General features: G+C 38.8%; 1 non-coding gene across 1 annotated transcript; it reads left to right on the top strand.

Moving 5' to 3' along the window:
- The first annotated feature begins 9,487 nt into the window (after positions 1 to 9,487).
- Positions 9,488 to 9,560, top strand: TRNAE-CUC. Its single transcript has one exon. It is a non-coding gene; the product is annotated as a tRNA-Glu (tRNA).
- The last annotated feature ends 11,138 nt before the right edge of the window (positions 9,561 to 20,698 follow it).

Genomic DNA, 20,698 nt, shown 5'->3' with positions numbered 1-20,698 from the left:
ACTCTCCATAAACTTGCTCGCCTTTCTAAGACTCGAAAACCACCTATTTATAGCTCAACAGAGTCCCTTAAATTCGATCAAATCTCTGATTTCTCTTATCTACCAATTGGAACGATAATCCGTTCTGTTTTGTTTTTTCACGCTCTGTTAGCTATTAAATAGGTACCAAACTCTTCTTAAGACGTGCACAAGACTAAATACATGAATTTCCAGCGTCAAACTCTCCCAAATATCTCTCACAAATCTTTGAAACTTGAACAACAGCGTGCGTGACCTGTTTGGGTTCTGTTTTGTTTCTCCGGCTATTCCAGCCCAATTGGCTGGGTCCAAACACATATACATGGTCTTTTATCCTCTATGAAGTCCAGCCCAGTTGATTCCCACGATTTAATCTCCCTAAAAACAGCCCAATGATTCGAACTCTTCGCTGTTCTTCACTGCAACAACATTTCCCGCCAATTTTCAAGATTTGGAATTTGAAGATGGATGCCCCTATCCAGAGTAGGGGTGTCGATAACAGGTACTTAGGGATGCCCTAGGTGGCCCTTATCCAAAGTGTGTGTGCCTTTATCAATTTCTCTTGGGGTTCCTTTAGTACTTTTCTCCCACGCGAGTAAATACCGCTTTTCGAGCCAATTTCTCTGCACATGATTATTTCTCTAAAAATACCTACAAACACATAAAATACCATAATAAGTACAAAAATGGGTACTAACATTATACAAAATCGAGATGAATATAGACACATAAATGCGTCTATCAAATACCCCCAAACTTATTATTTGCTAGTCCCGAGCAAATCAAAACTACAAAATAAAATCCTAACTCACTTTCGCAGGCATCGTCAATTGCATTTAGCGTATGCAATAAGCCTTTAGACCCCTAGGTGGCCCTAGTGGCCGAGTTATAGTCTCGGGAGGCCTTACAAGAGATATACCCACAAAACCTTAATACTCCAGATCCTAGCTATCTACAAAGAACCTTGGAAGGTCCTAAAGAATCTCATTGGTTGGCATACTTATTGACTACAAGAGGAAGTACCCTGATGCGAAATTCCAATTGATGTACACGAGTTTGCACTCAAGCATACTAAAATTCATATAAAGTGACAGAGCTCTACTCAGATAGTCGCACTATGGACATCAATATCCGGAGTCAAAACTAATCACATGGATAGATCAAGAAGATGGATATAGAGAAAAACATAGATGGTTCTGATGTTTACTAAGTGAACGACGTTTCCCATATCTGTCTGAAGGCCTCCACCAAAATGAACCTATCCTAATGGATTGAGATACTAGTCTGACTAATATCAACACAACTGGCCTATACAAGGGAACCATTGATTAATAATCCTAACTCTAGGTCAACACAGCTGGCATATACAAGGGTACCAGTGGTCGACTTTATTGAATTTATTCCTTTTGGTCAAATGGTCTGGTCTCAATTTTTTTTTCCATCTCTTTTTTTTCAACTTTTTTTTTTTTGGTATCTCAATCACTCTAATTCACCCTAGCATTGGTAACAACTTGAATCGTGAGCCCCACCTAATCACTTAGAGTAACATAGTTTAAAAACAAAATAAAATAAAAATAGAAGTGAAAAGGACTCAACGAGATATGGTGAAACTATCATGTTATTTCTAACACCTGAGCTATGTGCTTTTATGAATAGACTCTTCTAGATGTTTCCATCTAATCAGATTGGTTCCTCAACTCCTACAACCAAAATGCTTCCATCCACTTAGGTTGGTTAGTGCTATCCTTAATATGCATAAATTTCTAGGCTCTGGAGTTTATTTAAAACAAAAAGTTTCTACCCCACCCCCAAACTTAAATCTAACATTGTCCTCAATGTTTCGCATGAAAGAACAATAGCAAAAATATAAGTAACATGAGGAAATAGTAAAGAGAGAGTTCGGAAAGATAGTACCTGAGTGAAGTGAAACCAAAAACTGACAAAAAAATTATATGGTGTCTTCCTCTAAATAGATCTAATGCATACAAACAGTAGGACTTATACCCTTAATGTCTGCTATGGTCCACCCTAAAGCTTCCTTGTTGTTTTGAAGGACGGTTACTAGCCTACTTTCCTGATCTCTATCCAAGTCGGAAGAAACAATCACAGGTAAAGTCTCAGACGGGCCTAAAAACACATACTTCAGGGTATCTGGCAATGGTTTTAGGTCCAACTTAGGAGGCTTTTCTAAAGAAGGAACTAGGGTAGACTTAGAAACTGGTAGTGGTTCGAACTTAGGTTTCCATCCTAGCTATGAAGGCTTTCTTCTGGACACTGAGCTTACGCTTTCGCGTACACAAGTCCTTAAGGAACTTGGCATAAGAGGGAATCTGCCTAATTGCATCTAATCATGGAAGGTTGATATTAACCTTCTTAAAAACCTCCAATATATGATTAAAGTTGGACTCCCTCTTAGTCGGAACTAGCAGCTGGGGAAACGGGGCTCTGGGAACAAAGCCGGGCTCATCAGGACCCTCATTGGTCTCTTTGGAGACTCTATCATTCTCCTCATTTTCTGGCTCATAAGGGTGAACTACATCATGTTCACTTTCAGGTATGTCGACCTTATTATCAACTTTCTTTCTACTCCTAAGTGTTGTAACAGAGTTCACATGATTGTACGATTTCTCTCCTCTAGGGTTAGGATCAGTATGACTAGGGAACCTTCCTTCTTCTCTCTCATTGATAAACTTAGCTATTTGGCCGACTTGAAGCTCTAATTTAGCAAAATACTGGGCACTATTCTTAAAATTATGTTTGGTTTCCTCTTGAAAATTACCCTGGCTTTTTACTAACATTTCCTGGCTTTGTGATAGCATCTCCTGGCTCTTCCTTAATATACTAAGGGTTTCCTCTAAGCTGGTTATTCTATTCTCAGATGGATTCTGGATCAGACCTGAAGAGTTCTTAGTATAACAAAAACCTGGGGGAGGCTGAGAATTACTAGACTGGCCTTGATTCTGGCCCTTATACCAAGAGAAATTAGGATGGTTTCTCCAACCAGGGTTGTAGGTCTCTGAGTAGGGGTCAAACTTCTGACGGTTTTCAAACCTAGCATTGTTATAGACAGCATGAGCTTGCTCTTCACTAACCTGACCTTCCCAGAATGAGTTATCGGGCTCTATTCCACAACTAGAGACTTGGGCGGCTCTATTAGGTTCAACAAGGGACCTATTTTTAGGCTGATTCAATTCCAAAGCTTCTAACCTTCTAGATAAAGCAGCAAACTTAGCATCTGAACCAAAACTTGTATCTACCACATTGGTGCTACTTGTATTGACCAAGAGTCTTTTAGGGGGTTCAACACAAGACTCCCACTGTTGGGATTTTTCAGCGATAACTCCTAAGAAGGTAAAAGCATCTTCAGCATTTTTACTAGTGAACTCACCAGCGCACAAATCTCTACAAGTTTCATCTTGTCAAATCCATGGTGAGAACACTGGGATAAAAGATCATTGAATCTCTCTAAAAATCTATAAAGAGACTCTCCCTCTTGTTGCACACTAGTACTAATGTTCTGCCTAACACCTGCAGTTTTATGCTTAGGGTAGAACTTCATATAGAAGGCAGCGATAAGTTCCTGCCATGTTTCTATGGATTCAGACGGTAGGTTCAGCCAGGTCTTGGCTTTGTCTCTCAAAGAAAAGGGAAACATCTTAAGTTTCAAGACTTCATCGGTAAGGTCCTTTATCCTAATTGTTCCACAAATTTCCTCAAAGTCCCTAATATGAAAATAAGGGTTCTCATCATCCGTTCCTAAGTATATAGGGATCATCTGAAGAATACTAGGTTTTATCTCGAAACTAGCCGTAGTGGCTGGCAATTTAATGCACGAAGCTCGGTTGGACCTAGTTGGGACCATGTAATCTTTCAAAGTTGCCATCCGTGGCACAACAGAAGTACTAGGGGTACTTTCCTCACGAAGAGATAGGTTCTCAAAACTGAAGTTTCCAAAAACGGGGTTCTCAAAAGAAGAGTCTTCGAGCTCCATGCTTCCACAAGAAGATCTTTTAGGCTCGTCACTAATCAAACGGCCAAAATTATCTCTTTTCCAAGCACGCTTTGTAAAGGACTCGAGCACTTTTGGCATACACAAACAAAAATCCTAAGGAAGGGAGGTTCTAAGCAAACACACAGCAGGCCGACTCCACCAGATCAAACCTAAAAATTTCTAGCAAACAAAAAGCATGAAGGCTCCACTTAGATTGTTTCTAGACCAGCTTCTAATCCTTCGAAAAGGAATTCGTCACAATCTGAGCAAATTCTCTGGAATCAGTACGAGTCAAAGTGAGTTGAATAGAGGCGAGGGAAGCTCAGTGGAGCTTTGATACCCAAGGCCTCACCGGTATTCAAGGCGCCGCAGTCACGCATTCAACTCACAGAAACCATCCTGAAATTCGAAGTATGCTCAAAAGAGTAACCAATATTTTTCGAATGACTGTCCTATTAAGCTCGTTACCCTATAGGTCTCGTTCTATTCAAAATTTTAGGCTTAGGTTCGCGTTTGGTTTTGTTTTCCTAAGGCGGGCAAGAAGAGAACGGTGATGAAATCCGAACCCTTATCTTGTATGGCCAGTCCTTGCCCTTTACTAGGAATTTAAAAACAGTCCAAATTCGTCCTCAATCAATGAATCACCTTAAGGAATACAGTAACTCGCTTACAGGAGATTCGCGAGTGTTTCGATGGACTTACCTCCCGTACCAGACGGGGGATGAACCGTTGAAGTCGACTCGGGCCACGACTCCTATGTCATGTACGAACCCGAGGGGCCGAGACGATATCGTAATCGTCGTCATTCCCTGCAAACAGTTTGTAATTAAGGATACCCTTCTATAGGGTTTAAAATTAAAATAAAGGGAAAATTGGGAATATGTCCCATTTTCACTAATTCGTTTGGGGATCTATCCCATAACGGAAAAAATTAAGAAATCTATCCTAGAGAGAGAAAAAAAGCTGTTAAGTGACTAACATCCCACATGTGTGGGCTTACACATGCGACAGATTCACTTTTTTACCCTCAACCTTTAGATGAACGACACGTCACTTTACATAACACGTGTTTGGGATCCGACAGTCGATCACGAGTAGTAACTTTGGTTTTCTTCTTTGTACAGAAGAAAAATCGAGAGCAACAATAGGTTTTGAGAGTAAACAATTTTAGCAGAGAGAAATCGAGAACCAAGAGAAACAAAAAGGTAGATGGTGTGAAATAGTGATAGATCTAGTTCGTTGATGTGTTGTTAGAGAGGATTATGTGTTATTGAAGGAAGAAAAAGTCCAATATCAGATTCGTTGATTTCAAAGTTGCGAAATCTTCTCAAATCATGTAAGTTCTTCAAACCCAGCTGTGATTTTCGTTGTATCTCACATCTAGTAGTTCATTTTTCCTTTAATTGCAACTTTTTAATTAGGGTTTATGTAAAATTGATTTTAGGATTTCTGAAATTAGGGATTTTGTTTCAAACATCTAAGTTCTTCAAACCCAGTTGCAATTTCCGTTGTATATCACATCTAAGTAGGTTAATTGTTCTTTAATTGCAACTTTGAATTCAGGGTTTGTATAAAATCGATTTTAGGGTTTGTTAAATTGAGGCTATTTTTTTTAAACATGAATATATTGTATAAAATCGATTTAGGGTTTGTATAATTAGTCTTATATATAATGTGTGATGATGATGGAACCCCCAACATACTCATCAAGGATCCGTCTCTTATATTTACTTTTTTCTTATCCTGTGCTATGGCCGTTAGTTTTATTAGATACATCAACTGTAATACTTCTGCTATTCTAAAAAAAAATCCAACAAGGAACTTGTTTCATTTATTTTGCTAGTAGGTACATCAACTGCTATTCTCAAATAAACCATGTTTATTTCTTGACTGTATAGAGTCCAATCTTGATGCAGTCATACTTTTACTCTTTTAGTGGTTATAACTAGCATGCATTTTCTGTCGTACCTTGTTTTCCAGTGCAGTAGTAAAAATGTAAGTGGGCGGTCCTAAAAAAAAGTAATAATGTAGGATTAATTGTGCATGAAAACTGTGTATATTTTGTGGCTCTATGCCAACCTAATATTCTAGGATTGATTGCTAAGTGAACAACGTTGTGCCGACAGTCAGTGGTGGGTTCATATGTATAATTGGACTCATATGTTAACTTACTGTTTTTGTTGTTTAACTAAATTATTTTAACTATTGTTTCGGGAAAGTGATACAAAGGAATTTTAGGTTGACGATTCTAAATCAGATTGCTGGTATTGAAGCTGATAAACCATTGTATGTGTTGAATGTCTTGGAAAATGATAGCGATAGATGAACCCCAAGGCACTGTCATAAGTTTGGTGGTCTGAATTACAATAACAGAACATGTAAAGGTGGTGAGGTTGGATCCAACCCCAACGGAAAGAAAGCTATAGTTGAATGTGAGGTGAGTGGAAGTTCATTTACAACCACTACATCAAAACCAAAAAACATGCCCACAGGAACCAAGATCAGAAGGAGCAGAGCAAGTGATTCTAGCAAAAAAGACAACTTCAAGGACTGCTTCATCTTCTGAAACTGTTAGAAAAACTACATCAACTGCAGCTACTAAGCCAAAAGGGAAACAAAAAGACCCTAAGACTGCTGCTACATCAGCTAGTTTGAATGTGTCCATCAGAAAAATCAACAAGGGCCCTGTGAAGCAGACCATTAACAATTTCAACTATGATGCAGGTTCAACGAGGAAGAGGAAGCGTAAAATCCAGTTTGATGTGTAAGATTGATCAATGTTCATTTTGGTATGTGAGCTCTGTGTGAGAAGCAAATGTGGAGATAGGTGTTGCTAGACCAATGTTTAATTATCTTTGGTTAAATGTTAGACAGTAGTACTAGAACTAGCCTAACTAGTCTGTTTGTTCTTTCTATGTTAACATCTCAAGACATACTACTAATTATTATATAAAGATAAAGAAAAACTTGATTTAATAATTTCTTTCATTTGCATTGATAATTTTATTATGTTTATCATTTTTTATAATGAAGAAAAATATTTATTATCTTAATTTTTTCCTTAATTTTCAATAAATAAAAATCATTATTTTTTTCTACTCATACAAGTAGCGGTAGCAGTGGAAGAAGGATGATGAAGACGGTTTGTTCCGTATTTTTTCTATTAAATGAGGGTAAAAATGTCATTTCAGGTATTAAGGTAAATAATTAACCGTCGTATTTCATAATGCGTGGCGCTCATCGACATAATAGGTGATGTGGCGCTGATTTATATGTTGGGTGATGTGTCGCTCATCTAAAGGTTGAGGGTAAAAAAGTGAATCTGTCGCATGTGTAAGCCCACACATGTGGGATGTTAGCCACTTAACAATTTTTCTCTCTCTCTAGGATAGATTCCTTAATTTTTTCCGTTATGGGATAGATCCCCAAACGAATTAGTGAAAATGGGACATATTCCCAATTTTCCCTAAAATAAATTGTCCAAAGTCCAGAGTCCAAGTAAAGTGAAAAAATATTACAAAAATTTCCTAATACAATTTTAAAAATAAAAAGAAAAATTAAAAATTAAAAAAAATAATAATAAAACTAAATCCTTATTTGTCTTCTTTTTTTCTATTCTTTTAGCTTTGAGCTTTGTTCCAAGTCCTTAGTATCCAACTTCAAACCTGCAAATCAAAGACACACCCAAAGAAACGTAAAAAGGAACAAATGAAAATAATAATAAAAAAAAAATCTAAAAATGCTACTTAAACACAAATCCGCGTCGGCGGCGCCAAAAATTTGATGTTTTTCCAAAAGTTGTTGTAATAGTGGTAAATAATAGGTTCTTTTCAGACTTATGAAGGAAATAATTTTTAAATTTAATAAAAATAAAGCAAATTAATTTTCAAAGAGTGATATCAAGATTTAAAATGGACTAAGACTCCGGATTCACTATTAGCTCCATTTCCTTGATAGTTTCCATTATCTCTTGTTCTGTAATAGGCATCTCTATCCCGTTGTTATCATCTTGAGAAATTGATGCGAACTGCACATCATCCAAAAAAGGCCTGTGAGAAACATCTTCTTTATAGAACTCCGAAAAAAACCCATCTATATGCTCTTGAACAAGCCTACTATCATCCTGAATTTCCCCATCAATAAGTAAACAACTGATAAAGTTCTGTCTCCTCCTTTGGTTGGCATTCCGGTGGAAAAAACTCGTGTTTTTATTTCTCTCATCGAACCACTTATTTTTGTTCTTCTGTTTTAGCCTCAAATCTTCTAATTTGCACACTTTTTATATTCATTCTTAAGATTAATTCTTTCAAACCTTTCCTCGATAGTAATTAAATGGTTCTCATCTTTGTTGTCGATGTCCGCTATAAGCTCTTGATAACCATCCAACTTTCTTTTCGCACTCCCAGAATGCTCCCAGTTCCATCTCTTCAATTCCCCTTTGAGCAGTTGAAGTTTCTTCTAGAAAATAAACCCCGGATTTCCTTCAACCTCATATCCTTCCCACCAATCTTTAATAAGTCCATAGAGAGAGTTATCCTCCATCTACATTATTTCAAATCTGTTGGGACTAGGACCTCCAGTGATTCCATGTGTATTAAGAAGCAGCGGCCTGTGATCAGAGGTGGGTCTCGGTCTAGCGCATTGAGTTGTGTCAGGAAACATCTCTTCCCATTTCCTATTGATAAACATACGGTCTATTCTATAACAGATTGGATCCACTTGAAAATTGGTCCATGTGTATAAGGCTCTATATAGAGGCAGATCAAAAATCTCACAATCTGACGGTGATCACAAGCTTAATGCTTGTATGATTTTAAACTAACAAGAAAAAAGATTGCCTAGTGACGGTGATTTTTCCCAGTCGTATCAGTTTTAGAAAATCATAAATCTAGAATCATCCTAGTGCAAATCAGTGTATAAAGGAGCTCGTACACAAACATATTAATTAGGGTAGATGTAGTGCATCTTCAGAAGAGCACTGTAATTATGGAAGTTTTAGAATTTTAATTGCACTTTTAATTACAAAATCATAAATCTAGAATTATCCTAGTGCAAATCAGTGTATAAAGGAGCTCGTACACAAACATATTAATTAGGGTAGATGCAATGCGTCTTCTGAAAAGCAATGTAATTATGGAAATGTCAATTTCGGCCCGATGAAACTATCTCAATTTTTGCTGAAATTCTGTAACATCCCAATTTCGCAGTGTATATTTTGACAAGTGCAATATAGTAAAAGCAGCTAGCTGAAAAACGACAGATTCACCAAAGATTACTCTAAACATAGATAATGCCATAATATTTGCCCCTTCCGATTTACCAAGCACTGAAACATACATACTATTAAGGTTATTGCATGAAAAAGAAAAACAAACAATAGAAAGTAAGTACCAAAACTTTCAACATCCCTAAAAGTAGCATAGGTGTTGGACGGGAATGTATAGTAGAATTACCGGAAATCGGACAACTGAACACCGATCCGTTGTAGTCTAGGTGGTTAGGATACTCGGCTCTCACCCGAGAGACCCGGGTTCAAGTCCCGGCAACGGAAATTTATTTTTTATTTTAGCTTCTGAAACAATTATGGAACTCTTGATTGTAATACTAATACAACAATCTACTTTTATCTGATGTAACATCGATCAAAATGTACCCCTCATAGTATCCTTCCACCAGGGGGAACATTTTCTCAACAACATCACATTTTGAGATCAGGCAAGCAACTAATGTTGTCCTAAACTCGGAAGAAAGGACATAATTTTAAATATGAAAATGTAGATAAGAAAATTAAGTATATTTAGTTTATAATATACACAAGGTGCTGCTCATAATTTACATACAAACTCGCTATATTCGAGATCATCCATCCTTTTTCCTACCCTAAAACGCTAATCAAAAGTGTAAAAAAAAGAAGGAAAAAGGACTAAAGAGGAAAAACAAACATATCTATTACTAATCTTCATCATACTCTTCATCGACTCCTTCAAAGATCGTCTCCAATGTAGGAGAATTTGAAGATTTTGTAGGAGAAATTACAAGAGCTGGTGCAACCTCAACCCAACACAGAACATTCCTCATCTCTTTTGCCATTGTATAAACTTTGGATATATACAAAGGACAGTAAAATAATTCTAATAGCTTGACTGCAAATGATTAACTAATGCCACCGAAAACTATACAGTAAGTAAATTAGGCAAAAGATCGCATATGGGTGATTTTCTCACTTCTTCAGACAGAAATAAACTTTTGCAGAAGAATGAGAAGGACACACAAGACTCACAGAGAAAGAAAAATATGATTTCCGATATGGTTAAAACTTGAGAGGGATTCTCTCTTTATATAGAAGAGCTGAAAAGAAATGAATATCTTAAAAATATGAAACAAACACCCAAAAATACCAAACTTGTTGTCAATAAGAAGTAGAATGAACGATTTTCAGCAAAACCACGTGTAAAAATATTGGGTTGCTTAAACATAAACCAAACAATTTATTAGTAGGGTACCTTGACTTAACTATCTACCAAATTGAATGTTCTTCAAAATACGTGGAAGAGAGAAATTCTAGTTCTTTGTCTTGTTGTGGCCTGATCATTTTTGGCCATAAGTTCTACAGAAAAATCTAACGTTCAATAACTGGGCAAACAGAATGCAGACATGTACGAAAGCCATACAAGTTTACGTACTTCAACAACAATATTTAGTTTGTATTGTTAATAATAATGCATAAATTTGACTTTTAGCAGAAGAATATCTTAGGGAAGAAACCACTCACTCACATCAAAATTAGATTGCAGGTTCACAGGAAAAAAGAGACATGGTACTAAGCCTCAGCCTTTCATATAGAACATTTAACCAACAACAGCAACCAGGGCATATTACTGAACATTTGAACTACAATAAACTTCGATGTACTCCAGCCATCAAATACTTATTTATTTAAACCAACAGAGAATCACTGCTTGAAGTAACTCCCCTGCAAATAGTACTAGGTCTTATTTAACCAGAGTGCAGGCAATGTGTCTCAGTGACATGATTGGATGAAATAATAGGTCCTTTCATATGAAAATCTTACTCGCAACTATGCAGGACCTAATGTTTCATTTTTGTAGGAATTTAATTCAAACCAGGGTGTCAAACTGACCAACTATTCAAATGCGGTGATTTAGTTAATACAAGTACCTGTTCCTTCATGTTGTGAATTTTCATAGTGTATTTAATGATCTTGATCTGCACCCAAAGGAGATCGTATTATTAACATTCTAAGCTAGCTAGATCCATGTAATAAGCCCAATTTGAAGTTTTTTTTTAAAAAAAAGTGACCTAATGGTACAATATAAATCAAAACATTACTCAATGGTAACAATTAAGGGAGCACAACCTAATAAGCATAAGACAATGCATATCACTTATTGGATTTGTAAATACATATGAAGTAATAAGTGTGAACATCATTTTTCTGGGTTCACAACCAAGTGATTAAAAAGACAAAGCAATAGACAAATTAAATGAAAACAGGAATCATAGCAAAATGTAAAGTGCAGAAATATAAGATCAAATTAACACAGGTGATTTACGTGGTTCGATATCAAAAAATCTACATCCACGGGTAAAGGACGATTGAGATCTTTATTCATGTTTTATGGGTTACATTCATAGAACTCCATTGAAGAAGCTCTGGAAATATATCATGAAAGTGTGGGTATTGAATGATCGAAGGTCTTCAATGAAACCAAGGTAGAGAGTAGAACAACCCAGCTATATTCCTCTTGGAGGCAGTGGGTTTCTTCCTCTTTCCCTCGTCTCTCCAGTCAACCTCCAAACCAACCCCCCCCCCCCCCCCCCCCCTCCCTCTTTTCTCCGCTGCTTTATAGGGAAAAGAGATATTTGTTTATTACAAAAGAGCCATTTGCTTAGTTTCTAAGCACTCTTAGAGTTGATGTAGTGTGTCGAGTTGCTTTATTATTATCTTGCTCCATCTTTTAATCACCGTCCACGTTTACGATGTAGGAAATGGTATCTACAATTTTCCCCTTTTCTTGAGGGTTGTTGTTAAACAATCCTTGAGAAAAAATCACTCATGTCTTATTCATCCATACTTCGGTTGCCATTTCCTTCAATTGCTCCTTATCGTTGGGATTGGTGCTGAGTTCTGGGTGAACTATGCTTCGTTTTGATTTCATCGCTGTCATTGGACATATCGCCTATGTTGCATGGCCTGAGCTATCATCAGGTTGCTATTGTTATCATCGTCGTCGCTTGTGAGTCTCATTTCGGGTAATCAAATGAGCAGCGACATGGGTTAATGACTCCAGCGGGTGGTAATAGCTACGTCCATCACTTAGAGGAAGCAGCTTGATCGCAGCAGCCGTGCCTTCATTCTTACAGCAGAGTTGGGCTTGCCACAGCAACAATAACACAAGTGCGTCTCAACAACATAAGTGGATCTTCATCCATCATATTCCGAGAATGAGACGCAGCATAAGTGGATCTCAGCATCATAGCAATATCGCTTTGTTGGCACATCAGGATTGTTGACAGCAGCGACAAAAACTTTGGGCAGCAACATTGCTTTATTCACATAACATCTCCGGCGTCGGTCAGGCGGCATAAGTGGATCTCAGCATCATAGCAATATCGCTTTGTTGGCACATCAGGATTGTTGACAGCAGCGACAAAAACTTTGGGCAGCAACATTGCTTTATTCACATAACAGCTCCGGCGTCGGTCAGGCAACATCTCTTTTGTTGATACGTACCAGTACTTGTTCGTAGCTTCTTGGTCTTGTCTACATCCAGCTTTATTGGTTTGCTTGCCTTCCTCCTTACAGCTCCCACAGTTTGCTTATGTTCGTCTTCATGCTCATGTGGCTCTTTGCTTGAGCCAAGGATCATACATGGGCCTCGTAGGATTACTTAAATTTATCTGGCACAAAAATGTAAGTGGACAACATTTCGTAAGAGTTTTTTGTATTATAATAAATAAGGTAAATTCATCGTATGAGCAGTAACAAATTTATTAAGTATTTGTATGGTTTGATCTTGCCCCTGCATTGTGGGGAATCGTAAATCCATTGTCGCAGAGGTAAGATGAGTGTTTGAACCTGTCACCCCGTTGGCCAATCTCGAGCCAGGAGATTACCGAACAATGGGGGTTTGAAAATCTCCCGAAAACGTAGTGTAAAACTGAATGTTTTGCAAACACCCGTTCCACTGAGCTGCCAAAGGCATGTCATGTTGGCATCTCTTTCTTATGGAAGCCTTCCCCCAGGTCGTACACCCATAGACGCTTATGGGGGAGTCCGGAGAGATTGCGTGTGAGCGCTTTACCCAGTATGAATATATGAGACCGGTGGTGTTTTGAGATTTGTAAGAATGTAGTTTACAAAAATGTAAGACATGTACCAAGTACGCGAAATATGTTGTGTGCGTGATAATGTATGCCAGTATAAATAAAATGTAAGGAATGTAAGGAGTATTCAGTATTTGCAAACTCTGTAGTTAGGTGTGATGTATGTATGCCCCCTTTTGGTTTCAGAAGTTGATTGTTGAAGCTTGTGGAAGCAAAAGTATTTGTTCTTGCAAAATCTTTGCTGATACATTGAATGAGGTTTGCCGCATGGCGTGGCTGCTGCTTCTGCTACTGGTATGGCCTTTGAACTGAACTGTTTCGTCTTCCCATATCTTGTAATTGACTTCCGAGACGTTGGTTGTGTCTGGAGGTAAGCCATCATCATTGTTGCTTAGGGAAGGTACTGAATCTTGTCGTTTGATTCTTCGAACTTTGTTGCCCCACTGATCGTGTGTCTCTGCGACATAGCCTCTCTGATACTTTAGCATCGACGAATGGTGCTACACTGTAGCTACATATCATTATAGAAACTATGACCTTGGCTATGTTGTTGGGAGCAATCATTACTTGAACTTGAGCTACTGCAAGTGCTTCGCATTCATGGGGGTGCGAGCTTCAAACTACTTCACAACTGAACTTTGGCATCCTAGCACAAATGGGAGTTACATCATTGGAGTGGAGAAACGAAAGTGAAAAGCTTTATCTTCGGGTTTGACATCGTCGTTTTCGGGGATCATCGTCCATGCAAGACTTTGGCTCATCGGTCTTTGGAGATCATCCTCACCGGGCTCTACAATATCTTGAGCTATGCTTCCCTGGGACTCGTCCATTTTGTTCTTGTCTCATCTTTAAGCTTGAACTGGACATCAACTTTGGTACTTCAGTTTTGAGTTTTTATTTACTTTGCACCTTCTCCACTGGGCTTTGCACCTTCGTGTTGTACTTCGATCCAGCGGAATCAAACTCTGGGTACTTTGATCGTTGGCATCGTAATTTGCACGTTGGCTGAAGGTGAGCTCTGAGATTTGGATTACTTGACCATGTCAATAATGTGAGCCGTATAGTAGTCCTTCCCTCAACAGGTTATCTGTCGAAGATAAGTCTATTACGGCTTAGACCAAGCAGCGATATTTGTCATGGCTTGGCATCAACGTCGGCCATGCCCCTTCGTGACATCGCTTTGCATGGTCGTCCGCCATGCATCCTCGTGACATGGAAGAGCTTCTTCGTCAGCCATTCCCCTTCGTGACATGGCTTTGCATCTTCGTCAGCATGAAAGCTTTGAGTCTTTGTAAAAGAATCTTGGTAGTGTATTTCTGATACTGCCAATTTTAAACTTGGAGTCTTTGTAAAAGACTGTTGCTTGATCTTTTGTTTAAACTGGACAGTGGTTTTGTGAACCTTTATCGTAGGGTTGGAGGAATAGATTTTTATCTTCGCTGCACCTCCGAAGATACTTGGTTGTTGGTCGTATACGTGCAAAGAGATGAACGGAAAAACTTGTCGTAATCCCCTCACTAGGACTGCGGAGCTTAGATCTTAGGGTTGCTTGAATCTTCGTAGTTGAGTTGGGCAGGGACGGACCATGCTTCGTCATTGTGAATTGTGTTGAAAAACATGTAAGAAGTATGTGGAGTGATGGACTGCATCTCCGAATCAACTTGGCTTTGAATCAAGCTCTACACCATCGTCACCTGTAACTTTTCATCCCTGGACTCTGGACATCGTGGAAGATTCCGGCTGTCATCGGACCTTGGATCTTTGTCTGGTGTTGCATCGTATCAAAACATTGCATCACCTTCATTGGATTGTCCTTCGGGTTATTGATATATCCTTGCAAAATTCGCCAAAGAATAGAAGTATACCAAAAGCACACCGGAGTAACTTCTTCGTCGTCATACAATTTATTCGCCAAAAGAATACACATACAATTTGCCCCTTTTCTTCTGACTGTGGCGTCAGTTGAAGTTAGAGGGAAAACTGTCTTCGCATTTTCTACATCGTACTTTGTACAATTTTCCAAAGAATAGAAGTTAGATTGAGAACGAAGGCTCTTCAGCCTTCCCTCTTTACCACATAATATCGTCAGCGGCATGTTTGCCATAGCAAAGAAATCTCAGCAACTGTGCCTCGTTTTTCTCAGCTTGCATGGACACGCTTTCACGACATTGCCCCATTCTTGTATCCGCGGAGGGACTTCGTTTGGGGCCGCAATATCTTTGCAACAACAACGGTAACATCCAATAGCTTCAGGATTGCTTCAACGAATTCTTTGCGGCAAGCACATCACTGTAGTCGCAGAGACTACAATGATGGATTTCGTCGATCAATTGGTCATTATAGCAACCTTGTAGCATCGTGCCTATAGTATGAGCACCAGGTGAGCAATGATAACGAATAGCAATTATTGGAGCTGTATGGTTGTTGGAATGGATATTTGGAGCTGCATCATTCATGTCACACCAGTGACATGAAACCATCTTTGGATTAATCAAGGGGCTTTGTATATTCGGATTGTTGTGAAGCAGCTTTCTTGAACTTGAGCTGAGCTGCATGTGCCTTGTATTCATAGAGACAAAAACTTCGAGTTCTACAACCCAGAACCGCTGCATGTGCTCATCATTTTTGGGCTATGAATCATCGTGGAGAGACTTCGGATTGTTGTGGGAAGACTAGAATCTTCCTTGTCATCAGGGTTGTCGTAGTGTGCGGGTTCACTTTGTTCTTTGGTGTGGAGCATCTTCGTTTATTCATGAAGTATGGTCGAAGAATAGCGGGTGCATGTCACCGTTGAATAACCTTCGTTGTTGGTTCCTCGTCAGCAGAGCCTGCGTTGGTGGAACCTTCGTCAACTGAGTGTTCGATGAATATCATAGCCTTCGTTGTTGGAACCTGAATGGTGGAAGCCTGCATCATCATCGTCTTGGTACGTTGGACCACCATCGTTGTACTTGGAGTCATTTTCGTCCTTATCTTCGGACTCTGGTTCATTATCCTCAGACCTTGCATGACTTTGCATCGTCGGTATTGAACTTTGAACCATCGTCCATCCTTATGTCTTCGTCTGCGGATTTGAATCGTCGTTGCCGGATTTTGAAACATCGACGTCAGTCTTCGGCTCTTCGGTTCATCGTTGCTGGCGTTCTTTGGTGCATCTGCAGTCGGCTTCGGGTTTTGGCAAGCATTACCAGCATCGGACTTCGGCTGGTGCTCTGTATCATCGGTGTGGAAGAAGAGTCATCGGGCTTGAGTTGTACACTGTTAGACCTTTCATCGTCGTCACTGGACTTGTACTTGGGTGAATTTTGTACTTCTTAGGCATCGGCATCACTTTGCAAACCGGGATAGAGTTATTATCTTCTTCATTTGTTGATCGTCCTATCTAAGCTTAGGACTTTGGACTGAACTAGACTGCAGCAACCTCGTTCATTACGATCGTGCCAGTCACAGACCTTCTTGAAGTATGCTTCGTAATTAACTCCTCGTGTAGAAATTAGGTTAACCCATCGTTGTTGACATCAGACTTGGCATCTTCATGCCATAGTCGACATCAGACTTGGGTTAAACCGTGGCTTCTAGTTGTATTGCGACAATTGATTTTAACTGAGCTTGAGCCAAACTCTTTTAGTTGAACTGCAACTTCCCTTGACTCGTGTTTCCACCATTGTTCTATCTTGGCAATTCTTCTTGGATGGGCATCACCGGAATGAGGGGCTAGAACTTCATCAGAGTCTTCGGGCTTTGGCACATCCTCACATGGTTGTGGATTGGGTTGTTGTACAAGTATTAAGGGATATTGTCGAGGAGAAGACTTTGGACATCGCCTTCGTAGCAAGACTTCAGCTCTTCGTTTTCAAAGGTCATCGCCTGTTGACGCGCCGGTTTTGGGCCATCATAACAGATGTCACCTTGTAACATTTGTTGTAAGACGGTCTCTTCGTCTTCAGCTTACCTTGTAACAAGGATGCGCCGGTTATCACCATAAATTGGCTTCCGTCCACCGTCTTCGTATTTTGCGTTGTGTCTGGTCTTCGGGTGTCATCGTCTTTGATATCAGTCCTCCTCTCGGATTTTGAATCATCGTTGTAAGGTTTTGTCTCATCGATAGCTTTGTACTTCGAGTGACCGATGAGAATGAGGGAACGAAGATAGTCATACTACCCAGCTATTACTCCTCTCTTCAGAGGTAGTGGGTTTCTTATTCCTCCCTCTCCCCCTCCTCCGAATGAGTGCAATTGACCAAACCACGGTAGAGACAAAGGTGGTATGTAGTAAGCGTCTGGGTTTACAACAGCCTGTCATCATCGGAATGAAGATTGAAAGCTGGACCGGAGAAAACGAAGGTACACCATTGCTGGAGTGGGGGAACGCAGGTACATCATCTGAGGAATACCGGTGGTGTGGGGGAACGAAGGTAGTAATACTACCCAACTATTATTCCTATCCTCAGAGGTAGTGGGTTTCTTATTCCTCCGTCGTTACGATTTGAGCTGGCTGTATTGCCACTTTTGGTTGGTCCGAAGACATCATCGTGCAGGTCTTCGCTAGCAGATCTTTGGCATCGGACTTTGCTCATCGCTGCATGGCTTCGTCCTCTGGTGGACTTTGTACTTCATCGTCCACTTGGGTGAACTCTGGCATTGGACTTCAATCCTGCCATCATCGTCTACTGGAGGAACTGAGCTACATATATGTAGCATCTCATCGTCTTGACCACCTACTGTTGTGGTTACGAGGAGTCTTTACAGCATCGTTGAAAGCTTGCATCGTTTTGGTGTGAACTAGAGACATGATTAATCGAAAACTTGTTTGTCAGACCTTACAAAACTTGTCAGATTAATTCATAAAGACTAGGACATCAGTAAGATAAGACATGATAAAGTAGTTTTGCAGAGAAAATACAGTGGTTTGACTAATAATATCTTAAAGTTTTGAAAGAAAATAATAGAATTCTCTATTCGAAACGAAGAGCTTGGGCTAAACAGTGCTAAATCCGGAAAAATGCAGAAACTTTCATTTTCTGTTCTTTTAAAAATAAAGCAAGAAATGAAGGGAGACAGAATGGATGCAATAAAAATAACAAATCCGGTGCATATTCCGGCAAAGATCAATTAGTTCATAAAACATCCGTTCACACCAACTAGGAATGAAGAGTATTGGGTTGTAGACCAACAGACCTGCCTTAAAATTACCCATAAAAAACCAGTTCAAATAATGGTTTCATTGTAATCTTTTCACAAACAGATTTTGAGCACTTCAGATTTTGAGTTACAATTGAATCATTTTTTCAAACAGTTGAAAGGTGGATCAAGGCTTGATCTAGCAATGGTAAGACAAAGTGTTAAGTAACTATGAAATCTTGCTTTTGAAAGCTAATATCAAAGGAAACAATGGTATAACAATACCCATTTTATAGTGCACCGGCAAAAGTAAAACGAAGGGAAAAATTAAGCAACGAGGAGTCTTGACTGAACTCTCAAAGAAATGGATAAAAATGGGTTTTATAATTGAAAATCTTTTTAGAAAATTGATAAAATACTGAAAAAAATAATAATTATGGTTTTTCAGATGGTAAATGTTGGATTTTGATGATAGCCAAACAAACTTTCCGTCTGAAAACAACGATTCAATGAAATCTCAGATGATAGAAATAAATTAATTTCGGAATAATAGCAGAATGCTTAAGAAACTAAAAGCACAGGTAGAATAAATTCTTTACCCATAGCCTGATTCTAGCGCCAAATTGTGAACATCATTTTTCTAGGTTCACAACCAAGTGATTAAAAAGACAAAGCAATAGACAAATTAAATGAAAACATGAATCATAGCAAAATCTAAAGTGCAGAAATATAAGATCAAATTAACACAGGTGATTTACGTGGTTCGATATCAAAATATCTACATCCACGGGTAAAGGACGATTGAGATCTTTATTCATGTTTTATGGATTACATTCATAGAACTCCATTGAAGAAGCTCTGGAAATATATCATGAAAGTGTGGGTGTTGAATGATTGAAGGTCTTCAATGAAACCAAGGTAGAGAGTAGAACAACCCAGCTATATTCCTCTTGGTAGTGGGTTTCTTCCTCTTTCCCTCGTCTCTCCGGTCGACCTCCAAACCAACCCCCTCTCCCTCTTTTCTCCGCTGCTTTATAGGGAAAAGAGATATTTGTTTATTACAAAAGAGCCATTTGCTTAGTTTCTAAGTATTCTTAGAGTTGATGTAGTGTGTCGAGTTGCTTTATTATTATCTTGCTCCATCTTTTAATCACCGTCCACGTGTAAGATGTAGGAAATGGTATCTACAATAAGCCTAAGACTATGCATCACACTTGTTTCTCAAACGCATTATATAAACTATATTTAGGTACCTGATCAAAGACTTTTAAGTATCCTAACACCTCGACCGCCATGTGACCTTCAACGAGCACATCCGAACTTAAATGGCACCTGACAAGTGACTATAGCAAGTGCATAGAGTATCGAGCAGTATAGATAGGATCCTTCGATTTCATTGCATGTCAGAAGCAAACATCATAATTTTCGATTAACAAATCCAGCGTCACATGCTTGCCAAGGAGGTCTTGAGTGTTGTTTGCTAGCTACTTAATAGGTGAAAGACTCTCCGTGAAAGCAGATACACAGGATACATAGTTAAGATATGGAATTGAGGATGAGACCCCGTTGATTTTAATCTCCGCAAAAATCTTTTTCTTCCAGTTGTAAGAATATTGTGAGACTTTACTTGCAAAATAATAACCATCCCCAACTGCGTTACAGCGATATAAGTATAGGAACATAAAGTTTGTTCCCATAACCGAGTGAAAACGAACAGAATACCCACCAGTCCAATAGTCTCCATCATGCTCCCAATAAAAGGTAAGCCGTTATACGGGCGGCATGGTTTATTAGAAGTGCGGCATTCTAATAGGAAAAAAAGGATCATTACATAATCATTCAAGATGTCCCTTATAAGAAAAATACTGAAAATGATAAACTAACCCTCATAATTGATAACCTAGTTTAGTGATGATAATCAAGTTTAGTGTTAATGATTAATTTCACTTATATTAACTCAAAGTCAAAACCAAAATTAGATTTTTAGAGTTAAAAAAAAAGGTTTAAAGGAGAAGGTCGATCTCAATCAATTGAAGAAATTAACCAACAAAATGAAGAACCAGGACCTGAAAATGACCGGGTATACTTCTAAATTAGTCTCAACTAGCTTTTTGTTGGTCAAAGTTATCTAAAGTACGTAAAAGTTTCAATTTTTTTACATTTTCAGAGCTAATTATGGTTGGAATTGTGCTCATAACCAACCCTAAATCGAAGTTACGGT

This window comes from Papaver somniferum, chromosome 11 (genome assembly GCF_003573695.1).
Source record: "Papaver somniferum cultivar HN1 chromosome 11, ASM357369v1, whole genome shotgun sequence".
NCBI classification, from domain to species: domain Eukaryota; kingdom Viridiplantae; phylum Streptophyta; class Magnoliopsida; order Ranunculales; family Papaveraceae; genus Papaver; species Papaver somniferum.
The sequence above is the reverse complement of the archived record's forward strand: the minus strand, read 5'-3'. Positions and strand labels throughout refer to the sequence as shown.